Source organism: Musca autumnalis, unplaced genomic scaffold (assembly GCF_047663935.1).
Source record: "Musca autumnalis isolate F117 unplaced genomic scaffold, ASM4766393v1 scaffold_1, whole genome shotgun sequence".
NCBI lineage: Eukaryota > Metazoa > Arthropoda > Insecta > Diptera > Muscidae > Musca > Musca autumnalis.
The window spans coordinates 111,488,821-111,512,782 of NW_027411644.1; positions in this window are offsets into that span (position 1 = coordinate 111,488,821).

Below are 23,962 nucleotides of genomic sequence, written 5' to 3' on the forward strand. Positions count from 1 at the left end.
AAACATTGACTATAAGTTTTGATATATAAATGGTTATAATTTTGTTTTTAAAATATTATTTTTGAGAATTTACAAAATGTCTAAAAATTAAAAAAGTAATCATGGTAATCATAATATATGTAGCCGTTTCACAAAATATAGAGAACGTGATTTACAAGCGCAAGCGCGACTTTACAGTTGTGCAAAGTTGACTGCTCGAAATTTCGAACGCTGGTACTTATTGATGGGTATATCAAAACGTGGAAATTTACTGACAAATTGCGGGGAAAAGTTATTACAGCACCATATAAGACTAAATACTAAATTTGAGCCATTTCTAAAAAGTGGCGAAGCCTCCCCTCCCATGGGGCAGCTTCTTCATTGATATGGGACATTCTGCAACGGACTCTAAAACTGTTATTTACCATACTTCTTCTATTGAATAATAATGTTTTCTATTGAATAATCAACAATTATTTTAAAATTAACAAAAAGAACCAGATTCTAGTACTTTATTGAACTAGTTACCTTGAATTTAGGTACAAATATCACAATTTTACTAAAACAAGATACTTTTAGGATAATATTTGATTTTAACTTCACATTATAGTGTGGTATATCTATGGCATAAAGAATTTAAGTTAAACATTACAAATTTCTAACATTAACCCACCACACCCCTATCATGGCGTAGCCGCCCCACCCCTTAAATACTTCATAATATTAATAAATTGACATTCTTAATTGTTTTTTCATGCGAATTATTAGGATTTATGTTCTTCAGTAGTTGTCTTCTAACGGCACAAAATATTTTTTTGATATCACAAAAGGTAAAGAAGATATCACAAAACATACCTACCATAATTATTTTTTCCAATACCCTAAAAACACAAAACAGCGTGCATCCGCTATCATAGCTATGACTCAACTGCCAACATTTGGGAGATTATTGATCTTCATTAAACTCACAATTTTGCCTTTAACGGGTTTTTTCTAGCGCTTGTAGTTTGCGAGAAAATCGGCGCTGGCGTAGCCGCCCCAGTGGCGAAAGCGTCGCATGTTACCATACATCCATCGGCAATGGCCCGAATGTTGCAGAAACCCTGTTCAAATAGTTGTCTTGTAGTACAATGGAAACTTCCAAACTTCTTTAGGGACATTAAATTCCCCCTCCCTGCAAGGTCATAGTTTGATAGTATTTGGACTTATATTTACTTCATGTCACCACACATATGCACATGGATCGCGTCTACTAAGATTTATTTCATATTCCCATTCCTTTATTTATTTTGCATTCTGCCCAAACCTCTCTTGCACCACCACCACCACAATACATAAATTCCAATGGCGTTCTAATATGATTTATGCCTGCCGACTTCCTATTTACTTTCATCTGGCAAATGCAGGCAAAGTAAAATATTTGCATATTCAACTGACAACTGAACAATTACCATGGCCAAGCAATTAGTATTAGCACGGATCAATTACTAACAATGTTCAAAATAATCAAGCGAAAGTTTGTCATCATCAAAGATTGCCTCGTCACTGTCCAGCAATGATATACGAGAAGTCATAATCAAGTTGCTGTATGTTCCTGACTAGCAGTTCTAGTAAGAGGGATATCATTGACCCACCAACTATCGGTTACCATTCTACATTTCGTATTTTTTTTTTTTTTTTTTTTTTTTTGAGAGAAACTCTATAATTCTTACCAAACTGTAGCTAAGTAAGCAATAACAACAACAGCAACAACATTCATATCAATAACATAAAAAATAACTCACATCCCGAAGAGTTATACCACGCCAGTGGCGTTTGTTGTTGTTGTTTTTTTCTAATTCCAATAGCTGGAGGTTAAACCACTATTTAAGTAAGAGACAACCATAGAATGATGTGCAGATTGGTGGACAGGCGGGTGAATGGATATACATATGTATATAGGTAGGTACATAGTATATGAACAAACATATCGACGGTCAATGGTTTATACTAGAGCAGCGACACTCTATTCTAATCACAACTAATACATCATCGTAGCAAAATGTTAGCGAGCCAGGAATATAAAGCACAGTGGAAATACAAGGGACCAAGTGTGGATTTCTTTAATAACTACACTGTGCAACTAAGTCTTTTGGGGGCATGAAAAAAACTTCTTGGGAATGTTGTAACATTATGTGATGTATTTGTATGTTCGTTTTTCTGCTTAATCTGGCTCTGGGTCTGTCTCCAGATCTAGGAATGCAGCTACTTCTATGGGATGTGACCACAAATCTACTGTAGTTAGTTGAGTAGGTTTGATAGGGCAGTGCGTCGTGCGGGCCTGTGCCCCATCCACAGCTGTTTTGCACGGTGTCATCAATCGTTCCCTATAGGAATTCAGATGGATGCCCCATCCCGGGCGTGGTTGAGCCAAAACAACACTACTTGTTGCATGACATCTGCGACTGCATCAGTATGTTATTAAAACCTGTTAGATAGGCTTTTTGATCTGGGGGTTCTCCCTTGTAACGTTGAACCTTTCTTTCTAGATCATGATGATCCCTCTTGACATGCCTGAGTGGAGGTCCTATCCACCACATGGTGATTAGGATGGCCCTCACAGTAACACCCAAGCAAGTACTGCAATGAAAGCATACCATGGTGTTGCTGTACTGAAAGAATCTTTGTCTCCACATGTATATGGTCCAATGAAGACACGAGGAGGCACCCTGCTCTCACGGTAGCATTCTGACAGGTTTGAATATTTGTCCATCGCGTTGCACTTATCTTCGCGGACTATACTGGCGCCGCATAGTTTACTACAGGCCGATCTATCGCGATATATGTGGTCAATAAAGTTACTTTATCTGCACCCCAAGCGCTACCTTGCGATAGTTGATTGTCGGAATTCTATTGCCATCGACCCTGACTTTTAACTCACTTCTCACCTCCTCCACCCATGTGAAAAACAGAGTGGCCGTAGTTTTAATGGCGGATATTTGCAGTCAAATAGGATTTCAGCCTTTCACAGTGATATTAGGAAGGTACCTGACGCCAAGATCTCACAATCATCCTCCAACCTTACAATCTCAATGCCGTCTTGAAGGGTAGGAACGCACGTGAGGTAGAGGTTAAAAAGTTCCGGGGATATCACCACAACTTAGGGAAATCCCTGTGTCACTACACGGAGCTGGGACTTCTTGTTCCTGATTTCCACGTACGACTGGCGTGCACACATATAATTTATTATCCAACGTTTCAAACTTGGCCGGAGTGTTGTCTGCTCGATGTCCTCAAACTTGACAGTATCGAAGGCGTTTGATAAGTCAAGCGCCACCATCACTGTTCTGTAACACGGCGTGCTCTGGTTGAGTCCTTTTCTAGTATGTGCGAAGATGACGTGCAGCGCTGTAGTCGTGCTGTGCCAGCCATCCTGATGGTCGGCAACTGGAGAGATAGTTTTGATGCTGGGGAACACTAAAGCCTCAAGGGTCTTTGCCACGGGCGACAATAGTGAAAGCGGTATTTTGTACATTGGCCTATCTGAGAGTGTTTTCCCTTGCTAAACAACGGCGGATTAGAGTTAAAAGGGCGTATGTTGTTGTTGCACATCCATTAACGTATATGGACGAGCGGAGCCGTTTAGAGAGATACTCGACTGGCGGCACATCCAGACGCTTTGGATGATTTAGCGTTCCTGATGACATTCGCAACATCATTGGCAGGAAGAAATCTTATACGACGTAGTACCCCTTTCATCACAATGTCACTCCCGCGGTGTTCAACAATCTGTCAATTAAAACAACTTGTGCGCCTCTTCATATCACTCAGCGCTGCGTCGCCAAACGTGACTTAGGTCCTATCTTCCTTCTTTACAGGGTTCGAGAGTGACTTAACCGTTGTCCACAAATTACTTATTCCGGTTCCAATGTTGCAACTCTTCAGATGATTTAACCAGTTGTTCCGCTTATGCTCACCGACCAACCTATTAACTTCCAGTGTCAGCACCCAGACAGTGGGATCCCTGGGATTGGCACGAAGAAGCTCATCAAACTCACTTACTAATCCCGTCGCCTTTCCTGGGAAGTTTGGTCGCAATTTGGGTATGCGGTATATGGCGAGCAGCTGTAGCAGTGATGATGTCTTGGAACGTCCTCTCTGCTACCCCAACATCAGAAGGGTTTGGTAGATCTCTGAAGGGGTGATTAGTGAACTCTCTGAAACTAGATCAATTAGCTTTCCTGTGATTGTGGCATTCAGAGGTGGTCTGATCGAAGAGAAACGACGAGTTCCCAGGTGACGTTATTTGTCAGACCATGTGAGACGATGGTTATGTCTGGCGACACTCTCCGCTTGTTCTGGTAGGGGCGTCCTCATTGACCACGCAAAACGTAGAGCTATCAATGTGCCAGCATCTGTTTGTTTCCGAGGACCGAATGCCACAACTCATGATGAGGTTTAAAGTCTCCCAAGACCAGACGGTTATGACCTTTCAGAAGCGGGCTAGTGTTGGGTCTATAACCTGGGTACAACTTTTTATCAACGGTATGTACAACTTCAGCAACTCTACCTCGGCAGTACCGCATATGTTGATTCTATTGCTACGCCCAATACATTCTATGTACGGGTCATTAGAGCCAGGCTCAAGCGAAATAGTTCCATATTGAACAGACTGGTGCAATAGGAAAGCTAACCCTCCCTCTACTTCTGGTGCGACCCTTTTTCAGTACGCTGCAACCATCACAACGCTGTATGCTGCAGTTGTTGTTGAGTTTGTTTTCCTGCACCGCGGCGACCATGATGTTCTTCTGACTCATGAAATTAACTATTTCCTCGATCTTACCTGGAAGTCCATTGCAAAAAGGATGCATTTTCAGGGATTGGAACTACATCGTTGGGGGACTGCGAGGGAGTCGCGTATTCTGATGATCACGACTCACTGGGGGCTGTGTTCATGCAGCTTGCAGCAACAAAGTCCCTGTCGTATTCCCTCCCACGAACGAGTCCAGAACAAACCCTAAGATGCACCACTATCGGCATCTATTGTATCTCACCGGAATTTGAGTGTGGTGGATGCCGATGTGACAAACTGAACATATCCAAATTGGTCCTGTGGTTTTCTTCGTCCCTCCACTGACCAAACGAATCCGGAGCAGGCATTCCAGGATATGCTGCACCCAACACAGAAAAACGATACAAATAAAGCTATTAAAAAGGCGTTAAGTTCGGCCGAGCCGAACTTTTTATACCCTCCACCACAAAGTATTCGGAATTAAAGCGGAATAATTATTTTCTTTCCTGTCCACAATTTTACACGGAGATACTTTGTGACCACTGGTACCTTAATAAGGTAAAAAAGGATAAAAAATATATTCAATCGGTCGAGAACCTTTTGTGGGGCTATATTAAAGTGTGGAGCTATGTTCATAGTGGAGAAGTTTTGTGACGACTGGGAATCTCAAATGTCGAATTGCAGATACTTGGGTCAAAAACTGTAGCTAAAATCCAAAAAACCAAAAATCGGAAGGTACCGATGGACCTATGTTGACAGTTTTTCGAATTACAGATAGTTCGGTCAAAAATACCGAAAATGGGGAGGCATGGACATATGCTGACAATTTTTGGTGTAGATGTTGTGTGAGCACTGGGAACTTCAAATGTCGACTTACAAATAGTTCTATCGAAAATTGTAGCTAAAAATACCTAAAATCGAGAGAAACCGTTAAATGGTGGCTGTTCCAAAACATGGACCTATATTTACAGTTTTTGGAGGAGATATTTTGGGACTACTGGGAACCCTCAAATGTTAAATTACAGGTAATTCGGTTAAAAATTGTAGCTAAAATCCTCAAACTACCCAAAAATCAGGAGGTAACGCTATATGGGGGCTATACCAAAACATGGACCTATGTTGACAGTTTTTAGAGGAGATGTTTTGTGTTCACTAGGAACCTCAACTGTCAAATTACAGGTAGTTCGGTCAAAAATTGATGCTAACATCTTCAAAATACCGATAATCGGGAGGTACCGTTATATGTGGGTATACCAAAACATGGACCTATGTTGACGGTTTTTGGTGGAGATGTTTTGTGACCTCTAGGAACCACAAATGTTCAATTGCAGGTAGTTTGGTCAAAAATGTAGTTAAAATACACAAAATACCGGAAATCGGGAGGTACCGTTATATGGGGGCTATATCAAAACATGGACCTCTTTTGACGGTTCTTAGTGCAGTTATTTTGTGACCACTGGGAACCCCAAACGTGAAGTTACAGGTGGTTCCGTCAAAAAATGTAGCTAAAATCCCCAAAATACCGAAAATCGGGAGGTACCGTTATATGGGGGCTATAACAAAAAGGGGTCCGATATAGCCCATCTTCGAACTTGACCTGCCTATGGAAAAAAGACACTCGGCTGCAAAAATATAGCTCTCTAGCTCAATTATGGCGAGTGATTTCAACAGACGGACATGGCTAGATCGTCTTAGAATTTAAAGTTGATAAAGAATTTATATATATGTACATTATATGGTCGCAAATGATTATTTCGATGTGTTACAAACAAAAAAGCAAACTTAATATACCCTCCATACTGTGGTGGAGGGTATAAAAACATATGGACACTGAGGTGGCCGCGACACAAGTGTTGGGTGATTCCGAGTCAATCGAGTATCAAAGAACACGCCGCCGTGGGGTTGTTCTGTGGAGATGGAAATCCTTTGTGGCGTACTAGGAAACCAAAAGGAAATGTTCGTCAGAAATCTATCCTCTATGGGACAATTTCCTTGATCTGTTCACTTAAGTATCAAAGCATTTACGATTAATGGGGTTCGATACCACTGTCCTATACAACGTGTACATATATACGTATGTCCTATACATACGTATGTTTAATGCCGCCTCATAACCATTAAAACGGGAGTACCAACACTGAACAATATGCTATATGTTGTTGTTGTTCCTGGCGATGGATATGTTGCCGCCAAGTTTTTTACTCTACTTGCAAATGTGTCGGCCTCCCATAACAACACCTTGCTGGTAGCTAGCAATCCATTAGTTAGATTTGTTGTCTTTTCTCGGCTCAGTTGTTGCCCTGATACTCCCGTTGTTGTCACTGTTGTTATTGTAATTTGGTATAGTTTTGTTGTTTTTGTTTAAACCAAAATTATTAGCAGACACACGACTTGTCGCTCGAGCCTTTCTTTGTTTTTGTGGTCGGTCAGTGGCAATGCGCCCGAACGCTTTGACACAAATGAATGACATTAAATTCCACGTGCATCGATTGTCTTGGCAAGCATGCATACATGTCTGTATATATGTATGCATGCTGGTTGGTGGACTGCCAAGCCAAGCTCACTCACATAATTTCATATAGACCTGCTGCCATGGGCCGCCTGCCTGTGCGGCTTCCACCATTTGAAGCTGAAAGTAGAAAAGAATGTTTGTTGTATCTATTGCGAACATATTTCATCGGATACCACTTAATACACGGAATGACAACTATGAAAGACGGTAGTCATTTGCCTCTTTGGTTAAATGTAAAGCAACAAGACAACAACAACACCAAAAAAATTTAGTAACAATATTTGATGCTCCACCAAAATGAAGGTTAGTAAAAGCAAAGTAGATCAACAGCTTTAAGCTAAAGCGAAATATTTGATGTCGTGGATTTTTACTGGTGGCAATGAAGATCATGTTCACAATAATGATGATTATGATGACGACGAGAATGGGGATTATCATGTTGTTGGTGGAGTTGGTGGCAACCACTTTTGTGTATAAATTTCAAACTGTGGGACAAAAACGGATGAAAGAATGTCAAACCCATAATCGTGTATTTTGAAAGATAATGTTTTGAAGGAGTAAAAGATGTGTAAGGAGGATCTGACTTAACTGTTAGATTTAATGACAATAGTTTTTGAAGGGCTATCTGCTTAGTATGGAGGTGAATAATAGTTCTATGGGGGCTATATCAAAACGTGTGCCGTTTGCAATACCAAACATCCTAGGAGTAATAGAAACTTCTATACCAAATTACTAAACTCTATCTTAAAAATTCAACAGACGGACGGACAGATGGACGTATCGAATTAGAATTTTACCCTGATCAAGAATACATATATTTTATAGGGTCTCCGTTGAATATTTCGATGTGTTGCAACTGGAATCGCAAATTTACCGTTTATGGTGGAGGCTATATACTGTTGTAATAAGAGCCACTTGAACATGATCGAAATAATGCAAATAATTGGACACGAAGTATGTTCGGAGAAGATTATAGAGAGAAGACATACATTCTGAGATAACGGCCAAAAGTCTCTTAAAACCATGCCTGCACCTGAGCACGGTAATTTAAGAAATGAGTATTCGATTTGGTCGTAACTTCGCTCATCGTAAAATTTGTTATAAAAAGTATTATCGGGTAAAAAAGCTTACAATCTTATGGCGGAGAAACCACCGAAAATCCGTGTTCCGTCCAGCCACTGGCACCTCAGTGTATAAATGTTTGTATTTGTATCGAGTCCTTTGTTTGGAACAGCATATCCCGGAAATCCTGCTACGACATCTTTTGGTTCGTGCCGGGACGAATGAAAACTCAGTACCAATATGGATGTGCTCAGTTCGTCACATCCGCATCCACCACAATCAAACTTCGGTGAGATGCAATAGATGCCGGGAGTGGGTACATCTCAAATGTTGCTCTGGACTCGTCCATGTGAGGGACTACGATGGAGACTATGTTGCTATAAGCTGTGTGAACACAGCCCCAGTGAGTCTTCGTCGTCAAGAGAACACGAGATTACCGCGCAGTCCCCCAACAACAGCCCCACACGAAGTACTTAACACCAGTCGTTGCTGTTGCAATACATGAAAATGATATCCGATATAAGATCGCGGATCGCGCCATGAAACCAAGCTTAGCAATAATTGAAACGTACAGTGTTGGTCCGAAAATGGAGTTGGGGATAGAATTGCTTTATGCATGCATCTAGCCGATGAATAGCTGTACTTAAAGCGGGGTACACACGATCAGTTTTGACTGCCAGTTTTGCTCAAATAATCGGTTGCTTGCCAGTGTGGCCGTTCATTTTTGTAATTTTTGTGGTTGCTGGACGGTTGGACAGTTATCGATAATTCCGAAAAACCTTTTGGAAGGTCATAATCCACTGGTCTTGGGGGACTTTAATGTTCATCATGAGTCAGGGACATAGCCAGAAATGCATCTCGACACCATTTCCGGATGGCCCAACGGACAAAATTTGATAATTTGTCAGTAAAATATGCAAAAATATCTAAAAACAAGTAAGAAAAGTCTATAGTCGGACGGAGCCGACCATGGGATACCCTATACCACTATCCCTGGACAATCGCTCTCCACGGAACTTCTTTTCAATGTTTGTGAAAATTTAATTATCAAATATCAGAGATGTAATGTATAATACTTATGACCAAAACCAAAAAGATATCTAGCATGACAAAGACATTTTGGTAGCAGGAAAGAAAAATTTAGTTCACACAAACTAAAATGTAATGAATCCTACTTATGTAGTACTACTACTTCCGTTGTTTAACCGCTACGTTATTGAAATTTTTACCAATTTTACACAAAAGTTTCAGTCCATTTAACCCGCTAAGTATTATCTGATCTTCACGTTGGTTTGTACGCTTCTTCTTCATCATAAACTCAAACTTTGTTTAAAATTTTGCGGGTTATTGTTTTGACCTACAGAGCCGCTACAACATTGGTTGAAATTTTGTTTTTTTGGTCCATTTCATTTCCTGAACATTTCACGATTATCAGCAAAAACTAATCATTTTTACTCTGGCCCGAACCCAACCTCCTTAAAAAATTCGTTACAATCGGTCCATAATTGCGGCCTTAAGTTTGTTTACCATTTATCTCGTCGAGATATAAATTTTGGCATACCAAATAAGGGGTCTAGGACGAATATTTCGTGGTGTTACATAAACTTTTGGAGAGACAATATGTAGCATGGGATAAAAATGTGGTTCTCTACACAGAACCCATTATCTATTAGGCAGTAGGCCCGTGATCTAGCAAACACTTTATTGAAATTTTCATCAGAGGAAAGGTCAGTAGTTTTTTCCCATATGTAGGCTACTTTGCGAAATATATATGTCCTCAAAGAATTAAAATATCGACCAAAAATAAAAATTTTATATTTTTCATACAAAAGTAATGGTCCATTTCACCCGCTAAAGAATATCATATCATCATTCAAAACTGTAGGCATCTTTTTCGACCTATACTCTTACCCGGTGCAAAATTTCGCGAGTTTATTATTACACTACAAACAAATAACGGAATATATTAGGCTGTAACTCTGTTACCTGATCATGCACACCAACATAATTGGCATCAATTGAAGGTCAAACGTTCTACTTTCAAGTATATCTCACTTGTTCGGCATGGCACTTCCAGGAATTAAGATATAAGATGTATATTAAAAATTTTCACAATTTTCACACAAAAGTTTTGGTCCATTTAACCCTCTAAATATTATCCGATCGCCATCTCAAATTGCAAGCTTCTCCTTTGTGATATACTCTTACCTTATTTAAAATTACGCGTTGATCGGATTATTATTGAGACCTACAGAGCCGCTAGAAAATTGGATAAATATTATGTTTTTGGTCCATTTCACCCGCTAAATATTTCACGATCATCACCAATAAGAATAGGGATCTATTCTGATCTGAACCCGACCTCCATACAAAATTTCGTGACGATCGGTCCATAATTGCGGCCTGGAGCGTGTTTACAATTTATAATGGACAGACGGACGGACGGACGGACACACATCTCAAAATCGCTTTATCTCGTCGAGATATGAAGATTGGTATACCACATTGGGGGTCTCCGACGAATATTTCGCGGTGTTACATGAATTTTTCCAAAACAACCACATTGTGGTATAGGGTATAATTACCGTTTCGTTTTGCACGGTCAAAGAGGACGCCCCTACCAGAATTAGCGGAGAGTGTCACAGTTCGCCAGATATAACCCCCGTGTTTTCCCTGGTCTAACAAATGACGTCACCTGACAACCCGTCGTTTATCTTGGGTAGGACCATCTCCCCATTACAAAAGCCTGATTTCATCGCTTAGGTGACGTAGGGGATGGAAGATACCAAGGAACGGTCCTGACCGGTTTTAACATGGCAAAGCCCAGGATTTATCTTGGTCCCTCTTTCATCTCAAGTGGACACTGACCTCCCCGTGGTGTCACCTGGGGAACTGCCTTTAACACCCGTTAAAGGTAGTGAGCTAACATGTGTCGCGCGTTCACCCATAAGAACGTTAAAAAACTTGGGTTTGGGCGTCGGGTTAGTAACCCTCCCCTAGAAAAAAACAGCTTACTATGAAAAAACGAAAGAAAAGAAAAACAAACCCCTCTAAAGTTGACGAACCCCGCAAACGTTTTAAGGACCATGATCTGCGAATCTGCACCTGGAATGTTCGCACTCTTTATAGAGAAGGTGCAGTCTTCGCATTGGCAGACGTACTTGGAAAGTACAAAGCCGATATTACTGCCATACAGGAAATACGATGGACTGGGAAAGATGTCACAACAACACCTAAAGGTGATGCACTGTATTATAGCTGCCATGACACAAAGCATGAGTTTGGTTGCGGTTTTGTAGTTGGTCGGAGGTTAAAACATCTGGTCTCCAGCTTCACCCCAGTGAATGAAAGACTTGCTACAATTCGATTTAAAGCAAAATTCGTCAACATCAGCTTTATCTGCGCTCATGCCCCAACCGAAGAAAAGGACGAACAGACCAAAGATATATTCTACGAGAGCTTAGAAGAAACATATGACCGTTGTCCTGCCCATGACATTAAAATTGTTCTAGGCGATTTTAATGCCAAAATTGGAAAGGAGAATATCTTTGGACAAACAGTTGGGAAATTCAGTCTACATAGAGGAACATCAGACAATGGAATGAGGCTGATAGACTTCGCAGCGGCAAAAAACATGGTAGTTAGCAGTACCAGATTTAAGCATCTCGATATTCATAAGGGCACTTGGCTGTCTCCAGACCAAAGAACAATAAATCAAATTGATCACGTTGTGATAGATGGAAGACATTCATCGAGCGTGTTGGATGTACGATCGTTCCGAGGAGCAAACATAGATTCGGACCATTCGGACCTCGTTGCAGCAAAGGTACGTACCCGTCTAAACGTTGCAAATAAAGCACGGACAGACACAATACGAAAGTTGGACATCGCCAAGCTGCAAACACAACAGATAGCCACAGCATATTCCACTCAACTGACCCAATTGCTTAATGATAGCGCTTCTCGTCCCGATAACATATCAGCACAATGGCAAAATATTGCCCACTCCATGCAAACAGCCGCAAAATCAGTACTTGGATACCAGAGACCTCCACCAAAGAATCCGTGGTATGACCAGGAGTGCCGTGCTGCTACCGAAGAAAAAAATGCGGCATATAGGGCTACTTTACAATCAGTAGCAACGCGTAGCGCACGAGAGAGGTATCGGGAGAAAAGGAGAGAGGAGAAACGTCTTTTCCGCAGGAAAAAGAGAGAAATGGAAAAGAGGGAGTGTGAACAAATGGAGATGTACAGGAGACAGAACGAAGTCCAAAAATTCTACCAAAGAGTGAAGCATCAAACTGATGGCTTTGGTACAGGAATATCCTCCTGTAGAGATCAACAAGGTAATTTGGTAACTGATACAGATAGTGTGCTCAGGATATGGAAAGAACATTTTTCCAAACTGTTGGTATCCGATAGCAGTGAAGACGGCGAAGATACCACAGATCCAATCCCAGATGATGGTATTGAATGTATACCGCCCAGCCAAGATGAGGTAAGGACAGCAATAAACCGGCTGAAGAATAATAAGGCGGCAGGAGCAGATGGCCTACCAGCCGAGCTGTTCAAAACCGGAGGCGACACGCTGATAAGGTGTATGCATCAGCTAGTTAGCACCATCTGGCAGGAAGAACGCGTACCCGACGATTGGAACGTGAGCATCCTATGTCCAGTCCACAAGAAGGGTGATAAGACTGTGTGCTCCAATTATAGGGGCATAAGTCTGCTCCCTATTGCATATAAGATAGTATCTGGCATATTGTGTGAGAGACTAAAGCCTATGATCAATGAAATTATTGGACCCTATCAGTGCGGCTTTAGACCAGGCAAATCCACCATTGACCAGATATTTACCTTGAGACAAATCCTGGAAAAGACCCAAGAAATGCAGATCGACACCTTCCATCTTTTCGTCGATTATAAAGCAGCATTCGACAGCCCTATACGTTCAAAGGTGTTCCAAGCCATGTCTGATTTTGATATTCCTGCAAAGCTCATTCGACTTTGTAGAATGACATTAACTGAGACGAGATCCTCAGTTAAAATTGGAAAGAACCTCTCCGAAGAGTTTACTACCAAAAGAGGTTTCAGACAAGGAGACGGCCTGTCGTGTGATCTATTCAATATCCTGCTGGAAAAGGTCATACGAGACGCGAAGGTCAAAAGAAATGGAACGATATACACGAACAGCCACATGTTACTGGCTTATGCCGACGACATTGACATCATGGGTCGATCGGTAAAGGAAGTAACTGACACCTTTGCAAAAGTCGAAAGAGAATCTGCTAAAGTGGGTCTGGCAGTAAACGGCGTAAAAACCAAGTTGATGGTATCGACGCGTAACATGTCCATAAACACAGCACCATCTGTGAATGTTGGTACCTATAATTTTGAGGTAGTAAAGGACTTCGTCTACCTCGGCACCGCCATAAACACAACAAATAACATCAGTTGTGAAATACGAAGAAGAATAGTGTTGGCTAACAGATGCTACTTTGGGCTGAGTAAGCAGTTTAGGAATAAAGCCACCTCTCGTCAAACAAAAATAACACTGTACAAAACACTGATACTACCCGTGCTAATGTATGGTTCCGAAGCATGGGTACTTGCTCAAGCAGATAAGGCAGTGCTTTGTGTGTTTGAGAGAAAAATTCTTCGAAAGATCTACGGGCCAATCTGTGTTGACGGCGAATATCGGCGTCGTATGAACATCGAGCTGTATCAACTATACAATGACATCAATATAGTTGAACGAATCGAGATACAACGATTGCGATGGCTAGGCCATGTTATAAGAATGAGTAATGATGAACCCGCTAAAAAGGCGTATAAATACGGGCCGCATGGAGGTTCTCGCAGATCTGGAAGGCCAAAGCTTCGTTGGAGCGAACAAGTGAAACGAGATATTACAAAGCTACATATCCCAGATTGGGAAAATACAGCAGCAAACAGAGAGGATTGGAGATTTTTTCTTAGTTCGGCTTATGGAACAAATGTTCTGTAAAAGGCCAGCTAAGTAAGTAAGTAAGTAAGATTTCATCGCTTCTGAACGCCGCACTTTTATCAATCACGGGAAAGCAGATTGGTCTTGTTTCATAAAGTTGATTAATCACAGCTTCAGAGATCTGCCCAACTCTTCGGATGTTCGGGTAGAAGAGAGGACGTTCCGAGACATCAACAGCATAACTGCTGGAGCCGCTCGCCATATACCTGCTGGTCGAATACCCGAAGTTAGACTTTTCTCAGCAGAGACGACGTGATAATCGAATGCGCGTGATGGGTTTTGTAGTATCAACATCGAACCCAGAATCTAGGAGCTGACTCCGATTATACACACCGACCAGTGACTAAATCATCTGAAGAGTTGCAATAATGGATACGGCATAAGTTAATTGTTGGAATCGGGTTAGTCACTCTAGAACTCTGGAAAGAAGGTAGATAGAACCTCAGTCACGTTTGACGGCTTTACGCTGACTGATCCGAAGAGGTGCGCAAGTTTTTTTAATCGACAGAAGAGTACTACATCGCATTAGACCTCTACCTGCAGAGGAGAAACTACCACAATTTACAATGGATGATGTTGCGAAAATCGTCCAATGCGATGGGCCCTGGCAGAATCTCCGTGATAATGCTGAAACAGCTGGATGAATCGGGGGTCTAGTATATCACCAAAGTGGTGGTGGAACACCTACAGAATCCAGGCAAGGATGCCTGGAAAGGTGGATCATACAGAACGATTTCGCTTTTGTCGCACGTAGGAAAGACTTTTGCTCCGGCCAAGTTTGAAACGTTGGATAATAAATTATATGTTTGGACTTTAGTAACAATAAATCCAAGCCTGTTAAGTGAAACGGGGAGTTCCTTATGGTGGGATGATATCTCCGGAACTGTTTAACCTCTACTTTATTCCGCGCTCTCCAGACGGCATTCAGATCGTAACGTATGCGTATAATTGCACGATTTTGTGTCAGGTACCTTCCTATTTAACTGATCTTACCAACTTTTTCCACGCGCGGAATATGCAAATATCTGCCACTAAACCTTCGGCCACTCTGTTCACCACATGGGCGGCAGAGGTGATTACAGAGTTTATTTCATGGTCGATGATAGCAAAATTCCGACCACAAACTATCCCAAAATTCTAGGGTCACATTCGACAGCATGTCCAGGTCGTCCGCACATGCCACAGCTATCTGCGACAAGCTCTAAGTTCCTAGCCGCAGCACTTGTTGTGCAGATAAAGAAACCTTGTTGGCCACATATAACGACATAGGTCGGTCTGTGGTAAGCTATGCGGTGCCAGTATGGTCCGCGAAGATAAGAGCAACGCGATGGACAAATATTCAAACATGTCAGAATGCCGTCCTGAGAACAGCAACAGGGTGCCTTCTCATGTCTTCAGTGGACCATCTACCTGCGGAGACAAAGACTCTTCCATTACATCAACACATTGGCAAGCTTTCTTTGCAGTAATTGCTCAGGTGTTACCGTGAGAGCCATCCTAATCCAGGCATGTCAGGTCCAGCGTTACAAGAGAGAACCACTAGAGAATATGCTGGTTTGAATAGCATTCATACGGTTGCTGTCGCAGATGCCATAATCATATATTGTATGAATGCGGTCCTCGGAGTGCATCCCACATCTATCGCAGTTGAGGAACGTATGCTGCCACGGTAAACCAGAGTAGTTTTGGCTCAACTACGTTCAATATGGTGCAGCCGTCTATTTTCCTATATGGCAAGGATTGATGACACCGTATAAAACATCTGCCCAACATGCGGTACATGCACGCACTACAAACAGCACCATAATACAGTTAGGCCCCCACTTATTTTATTATACCCTACACCACTATGCGGAAGGGGTATTATAAGTTTGTTTTAGGAAAAATTCATGTAACATCGCGAAATATCGGTCCAAGACCCCCAATTTTCATGAGTGAAATTTAAGTGGTGAAAGATCCGATCTTTGTCATAATATTGTCATGAGTTCAAATAATTTAATGAGTACCCGTACAATAAATGACCTAATAATCATGTACCGAATAATTGTTTACTTACAGAAGTAATTGTTAAAATGAAAATAAAAGTCAGATAAAAGTGATTGGTAGTGGCAAAATTAGCATATTTAAATTAAAAATACTATGCAAATTGTTATAAAATAAAAGGGAAATATATTTTGTGTTTGGAAACCTCTTTCGATTGGCGGATATAAAAGAGATGTATAAAAGAGACCCGATTTATAAAACACGAGCTGCACCAGTTGACCCCGGACACCGATACACAGTGGGATAAGATTCAAATTTGTCAAAATGGTGCCCTAAGAACAGCTACAGGGTTCATCTTCAATTCCTCAGTGGACCATATATGTACATGAGGAGGCAAAGATTCTTCCAGTACAGCAACACAATGAGATTATTTCCTTGCAGTACTTGCTCGGGTGTTACCGTGAGAGCCATCCCAATCACTATCTGCTGGCTACCGACACACCCAGGCATATCAAGAAGGATATTCATGCTCTAGAGAGGGAGCTCCAACAATACAGGAGATAACCTCTAGATCGACAGGCATATCAGGTAGGTTTGAATAGCATTCACACGGACGCAGTTGCTAAGGCTATAAGCAAATATAGTGTGAATTATGTCCTCGGAGTACATCCCCATCTACCGCAGCTGAAGAGCGTCAGCTGCCACGACAAACCCTTGTAGTATTGGCTCAACAACAATTGCAGTCGCCTAAATTCCTATTGGGCGGGAATTTATCGCACCGTGCAAGACATCTGCCCAGTATGCGGCATTGGCCCGCACGACGCAAAACACCTTTTCAACAGCCCCGCCAAACTTACTCATCTAACATCCCATCGAATTATCCACTTTCCGCGAACTGGAGATAGACACAGAGCCATATTGAACAGAAGAACGAACATACAAACATAATAATAAACACTGTTACAACAATAAAAACCTATATCGATATAGTATAACGTATCGAGCTGCAACAATTGCATTGGATGGGCCATGTCAATATCAACAGGATGGATAATTATGCTACCGGCATATGAATACGTGCCATTTGACGTTATACGACCCGAGGGAAGGACAAAACTCCAATGGAAAGCCCAAGTTGAATATTATATCACAAAACATGGCATCCAAAATTGGATAAGCAAAGTAGAAAATCGGTGGGTTTGGAAATATATTCTTAGTTCGGCTTATGGAACAATATGGTCTGTTTAGAATAAAAACAATCTAAGTTAGTATAAATGAGGCCACCTAAACATGGTAACTATTACAGAATCGTAAATCGTTAAAAAATAACAACAGAATTCAAATTTATACTAGATTTCCCAAATGATGAGCCTGGGGCAGAGATTAGCACATAATTCACCGAATATTGGAAAAACAGAAATCGAAATTGAAAGAAATATCTTGCAGCCATCGGAAGAGATAAATATGATTTTGGCAGATCATTACAATATCTAAGTTTTGAAATTACATAAAAAATTAAGAAAAATAACATCTGATGATAGAAATCATCTGTGAATTGTATTAGTTCAACAAATTGCATTGAACTGCAAATTTTATTCGTGATTGGTGAACATCCGGATCCAATCATTGGTGCAAAATGTCATGACAAAGAACTGGTGCAAGATGTCATGAAAATGGATTGGTGCAAAATGCCATGACAATGGATTGGAGCAAAATGCCATGACAATGAACCGGTGCAAAATGCCATGACAATGAACCGGTGCAAAATGCCATGACAATGAACCGGTGCAAGCAGCCATGACAATGAACTGGTACAAGAAGCCATGACAATGAACCGGTGATAAATTCCATGACAATGAATTGGTGAAATCGTGTGTCACTCCCTTGTAAATGTTATCGGTGATTCACCCGAATTTTCACCGATGACATGTCACTTGCACCCATGATTCAACTCATGATTTGTCATCGAACATTTTGCTGGGATTTAGCGGGTGAAATGGACCAAAAACATAATTTTTCTCCGATTCTGTAGCTCCTCTGTAGGTCGCAATAATAGTCTGATCGCCTGGAAATTTTAACTAAATTAAGAGTATATGACAAAGAAAAAGCTTGCAATTCGAGATAGTGGTCAGATAATATTGTGAAAAGTTGTAATATACAGCTTATATATGTATTGCGCCCACGTAACTAACATTTGGAGGGTCATTTCATGACCTTTCCATTAATGCTAATTATGTTGATTTACGTGCTCAGATAACATAGTTACAGCCTAATATATCCAGTTATTTGATTTTAGTGTAATCAGAAGCACGCTAGATGTCGCAAATTATAGATCAATAGTCACGAGATTTTGCACGATATAAGATTTTAGGTCGAAGAACATGCCTACAATTTTGTATGATGATCTCATATTATCTAGTGGGTTATATAGACCATTACTTTTGTATGAAAAATATAAAAAAAAAAAACATTGTTCCACAACATCCCATACGGGACAAGGGAGACTTCTCTCATATCAATGAGTGCACCCCGATTCATATTTAGCTCAATGATATGGGACCTACTGTTTATCGCCGAGTCCGAACGGCGTGTCTTAAGACACCACTTGTGGAGAAGTTTTTCAAGGCTGAAATACTCAGGAAATGTCGCCAACATTACTGAGGGGTATGAAAAATATACAAATTTAAAATTTGGTCCATATTTTACTTCCTGGAGGGCATATACCAGCAAAGCAGCCTACATATGGAAAAAGAACTACTGACCTTTCCCCTGATGTAAATTGCAATAATTTGTCTCCTGGGTAACTAACGGGCCTACTGCCTAATATATAATAGGTTTTGTGTAGAATAGAGCATTTTACTCCCATGCTACAATTTGTCTCTATCATGATAGAGAAATTCCCAGCATTATTGCAAATGAATATGCCCTAGCATATTAATTGCCCAATTGAATTTTTTATACATTGTATATTGCAGCATTGGGTCGCTCCGCCACCTTATTTCAAAATGCATTCGGTGTCGCTAACTTTAAAGTTTTTTTGAAATATTAATTTTCGTGAAGGCACCCACCCCCTCCTGCGTATAATTAAATATGAATACTTTTGGGAGTCATCAATTTGTTTGCATGCAAATTATTTACCGTTTTACCGGTTAAAATATATTTTTGATATCACAATACATATTCACAATGAACTTTTCGAAATACCCTAAAAATCACAAAACCGCGTGCATTTTCAAGCATATGTTTGGTACAAGTGCACTTTTTTGGACGATAGATCTTCAATAAACTCACAGTGTTCCCTTTGAAAATGTGTATATTGCATTTGTAGTGTTCAATAAAATTGGAGCAGTGTCCGTCTGTCGAAAATGGTCAGATATGGCATTGTAACGCCTTGTACACAGAATGCCGTGGGTTCAATTCCCCGGCGAGGGTTCGATTCCCCGTTCGGACTCGGTCCCAAGCTTAATGTGATAAGGTGGCAGAATCGAAAAAGTTATTTCTTACAACAAGCTTGTTTGTTCCATAAAGGAATTTTGATTTGCTGAAAGCTAATTCCCAGGGGCAGTGGTGTAGGGTATCCCATGGTCGGCCCCGTCCGACTATAATCTTCGCTTACTTGTTTTTTTTTTCGTACAGGCTAAGGGTATTTAGCTGTCGACAAAGTTGACTGATTCTTTTTATACCCTCCACCATAATATGGGGTGTTTATCAAGTTTGTCATTCCGTTTGTCACTACTCGAAATAATAATTTTAGACCCTACAAGCTATATATACTCTTGATCAGCGTGCAATTCTATATCGATATAGCCATGCCCGTCCGTGTGTGGAAATAACTTTAGCGTCCGAACGGATTGAAGTAGGTGGATGAAATTTTGGTAAAAGCTATTGTATGTTCGTTTGTACCCCTCAGTAATGTTGGCGACATTTCCTGAGTATTTCAGCCTTGAAAAACTTCTCCACAAGTGGTGTCTTAAGACACGCCGTTCGGACTCGGCGATAAACAGTAGGTCCCATATCATTGAGCTAAATATGAATCGGGGTGCACTCATTGATATGAGAGAAGTCTCCCTTGTCCCGTATGGGATGTTGTGGAACAATGTTTTTGTTATTGTATGTTCGTAGGACTTTTGGTATTGAAAACGGGCTATGTAGGTCCACGTCTTTATATAGCCCCCATAGAACGGTACCTCCCGATTTTCGTTATGTTGAAGGTAGTGTGCTCAATACCCCATCGAAATGACTGACATTTGGTAGTTAGTCTTCGTCGGGGGGTATAAAACTTTCCACTTTAAATTTGTCAGCGTAGGGCCACGCCATCATATAGCCCCCATAGAATAATACCCCCCGATTTTCTGTATTTTGAAGGCTGTAGCCTCAAGTCCCCACCGAAATAACTGATATTTGGTATTAAGTCTTTGATTGGGGTATGAAACAGTCCACCCGGTATAGGTCGACGTCCACATATAGCTCCCATAGGACGGTACCTCCCGATTTTCGGTATTTTGAAAGTTGTGGCCTCAATATAACACCGATATGACTAAAATTTAGTATTTAAACTGCCAAATATTGCAGAAGAGAATTATCAGTATAAGTTCATGTCTTCAAATAGCCCCCATAGAAGCGTACTTCCCGATTTTCGGTATATCGGTACATGTCAACGGTTTATACAGCCTCCATAGAATGGTGCTCCCGATGTTGTTAACGATCCAAATCCAGTATATCCAGGTTTAGGTGAATTCGGAAAATTTTAAATATTGGTCCATGTTTTGGAAAGAACAACGATGTCGCCCCATATAACCTGTTTTTAAGGGAGTATTATCAGTTGGGATATATGTTCTACTCCTGCAATAAAAGGAAGGGTTTAGTACTTTCATAAACGAAATTAAAATAAATTGTTCCTAATCACTTCAATACAGTTAGTTGTGGAGGGTAAACTTGTTGCTTCTTGTTTAGACAATATTTTTGTTCCACTGTTCCAAGTTCACATGCATCGGACTTTAACTGTCCTCAGGGGCGAGTTTAACCATTTCTCTTTCGGCCGTTATAGATTTTTCTCTATTAGAGGTTGACATTGTTTGGCATGCCTTAGTTATTAGAGCTTTTCTTGCTGGCCTAAGGGCTTGGACAATTGCATTTCTCATATTGTGGACGAATGACTGCTGGTCATTGTCGTTGCATTCTTGTTGTTTCTGCTGTATTGTTATCAAAAGCTCATCATTTCAAGTCTGGTTTGTCTTCTATCCTAGGCAGGCATTTCTACCTCTTCACTTACAATACTAACCCGATTGCCTCCGTGTATTTGGTTGAATACAGGAAAACAAAACTAACATTAATAAATGATTTCGAGCAAATGTGACTGATTAATTTTCCGGTGATAGGTTTTTTAGTGCACGCATAAATTAGTGTCCAGTTATGAATGACTTTTGTTTGGTTAACATATGACAAATGACAGTCTTAAATAATTTGACTACATTCTTTGCGTGTGTGTGGTGGGAGCAGAAAGGAAATCAATTAGGCACATATAAAATAGCCCAGAGAAAAAATGATGCCGTGTATCGGCCCATAATCATTTTGTTTTTTATATAAACAATGCGATTATAATGGTCACGCAATGACTTGTGTTCCCATCCACGTTACCCCATCTTCTATCTACATTTGCTTCCTCTCTGTCGTTCTTTTGACATCTAACGTTTGCAATGTGAATGGTCTTTGGATATCTATGAATTATGTGTGGCATTGTTAAGCTTCTGGTCACTTTTAACCAATTAATACCGATAAGCAGTTAGTTATTGATGGCACCATTACAGTCGGGATAATGGAGGAGAGTTAAGATTGAACGAGTTTGTTAAATGTTTTTTTTTTTTAATTGAAAACGTTTTTGTAAGGTTTATGTTTTGTGATTGTGGGAAATTGATCTACAAAACTTATGTTTTTGGATAAAAACTAATGAGAGAGATAAGTTTATTTAATCAAAAATGGATTGCTTCAAAGTGTTTCACAGAGATTTTCACGAAATACATTTATAATTTTTTGGTAAATATTAGGTAAGGGGGAATGATTTAATAATGCTTTCTCTTTGAAGGTTATCACTTGACGGAACCATTTTGAAATTCTGCATTATCTAGTTTATTATGCTTTTACACCCCCACGTAAATTAAGCTGGGCACACATAGTCAGTTTTGAATGACAGCTTTGCTCAAATAATCGGTTGCTTGCTAGTATGGCCGTTCATTTTTGTCGTTCATCATGCAACTACAAAATAGTTTGTGATAGTCAAACCTGACAATGTGTACTGCACTCTAAGTCCAACTTCGATCAAATAAACCAATTTGGATTCGTTTTAGCCACGTGCGACTGTCTGTCTGGCTGGTGCATACGATAACTCTGGAAGGAAGTAACCGATTTGCCCCAACTTTGCATTGAGACACCTCCAAAACATGGATTTTGAACGCTTCAAAAGCAGCTCCTGGCAACGAAAATTGTCCAACACGCACTTTTTTCTTGATGTGCAGGAAAAAAGTTATGGCTGTATGACAGATTACCTATTAATTCCACGTTTTGACTAACAAAAAGACTCTGGTTTGAGTCGATGTGAAAGACCTCACATTGTCATGGTGCAAAAATGATTCTTCTTCTCTTCTTAGTTTTCCGATTTTTTCCGAAGACTACAGGCAAATAAATTGTGGTGTACCACTCAGAATTGGCCATGCAACGTTGCTCAAGCCGTACAGTCGCCACATGGACAATTTTGCTGAGGAAACAGGTGACTATTTGTTTCGAAGGGCTTCTTCCATGAAGAAATTTCGTTGGATTTGGCTCGTCTTTGAAGACCCAAACGGTCGATTGCTGTTTTGTTTCGCGCTCATATTCATAGATATTCATAGACATACAATTTGTCGCCTGTGACGATAGTATCTTTTCCATAATCTCCACCATAATATTATATAAATTTGTCTATCCGTTTGCAACTCAGCGAAATATTCGTATGAGACCCTATAAAGTACATATGGGAAATGTTGCCAATTATTTCATATTCCATTTCATATTCCTTTTTATTAAAACTTAATCCTTTAGATTACTGTATTATGGGTGACATGAATGCGAGAATGGGAAATGAACAGGTTCTTGAAAATAATATAGTTTCTGATATCGCTCACATTTATCCCCACAGAAGATCTAAGGATACAACTGTTAACTCTCGCGGTAAACAACTTTTAAATGTCATAGAGAATATTGGGGGAATCATTGTTAATGGCAGGGTTGATGGTGATACCGAAGGTGAATAAACTTTCTGTGGGGTTATGGGTAACTCCACTATAGATTACTGTATATGTTCTTATAGTTATTCACAATATGTTGAGAAACTTATAATTCCCCCCAAGTCATACTCTGATCATATGCCTTTATGCCTACATATAAAAACTCCTATAAATTTGAATACTGAAAATACTAAACGATCACATCATAGACTTTATTGGAACAATAGGTTCAAGGCACAATATTGCCAAAATCTGAATACGTTACCTCTTCTTCAAATTGACCTAAAAGATATGCCGGTGGATGATATGGTTAATAAAATTACACATACAATCAAACTTGCACAACCCCAAAAAATTAAGAAACAAATTGTTTTTCAACCCAAGCAAGA